The following is an 883-nucleotide window of genomic DNA, read 5'->3' as shown; positions in this document are numbered from 1 at the left end:
GCTGGCCACGGGCACCGAGCCTGTTTTTTCTTTTCTAACTCATAAAAAAGCCTCTTTAGATTTAAACCAGATATTTGTAACGTATCCAATTTGGTACCTATCTAGAGAAAGGGCCTACTCAAATGTACCATCATAATCTAACTGCTTCAGCAGACACGGAGACTTGGTGGCACTGGCTCTATTTTTATTAGGATGGACTTTGGATTGTTTTACTCCTGTTCTGTTAGGGGGTAAAAATCAGCTTAGAGAGATCTGAACGCTTACCAAAAATAATATGCCACTGAACATTCCTTTTGTGATAGTTTTCTCAGGAAGCAGAGCTGGGCTTTCCATTTCCTTACAGATCCCTCAAAGGTCAAAAGCACAGGGAATGTTTGTTTGGAAGGGCATCTTGTGTGCTTTTGTTCTCACCAGGCCTTAGGTCCCCTGGAAATACCAGATGCTAATAAACAAATGAATCTGAGGAGTGGAAGAAACAGCAGGCACCTTTTTGATAGAATCCACCGCAGCCAGAAGATGGATCTGGCAGTGGGCAGAGCCCCACGTTGCTGTTTTGAACTTGTAAAACTTCCATCTGCTTGGTTACCAAAATTCCCAGGGGGAGGGGGAAACATGCTCCCAGTAAACTCAAATTCAATGGCTTTTGTACAAAGATATAGATAAGATGAGCTTCCATCTGGTAAGCAAAATGCCCCACATCAGACTAGTCCACGCAGAGTGGTACATGTGGTTATGGACTAAGTCTCAAAGGAATCCCAGAATTCTTTTTATTTTTTTTTTGAAATGGAATCTCACTATCTTGCTCTGGGAAGAGTGTTGTGGCATCATAGTTCACAGCAACCTCAAACTCTTAGGCTTGAGCAATCCTGTTGCCTCAGCCTCC

The sequence above is a fragment of the Otolemur garnettii genome, unplaced genomic scaffold (assembly GCF_000181295.1).
Source record: "Otolemur garnettii isolate 467f Iridium unplaced genomic scaffold, OtoGar3 scaffold00112, whole genome shotgun sequence".
Taxonomy (NCBI): Eukaryota; Metazoa; Chordata; class Mammalia; order Primates; family Galagidae; genus Otolemur; species Otolemur garnettii.
The sequence above is the reverse complement of the archived record's forward strand: the minus strand, read 5'-3'. Positions refer to the sequence as shown.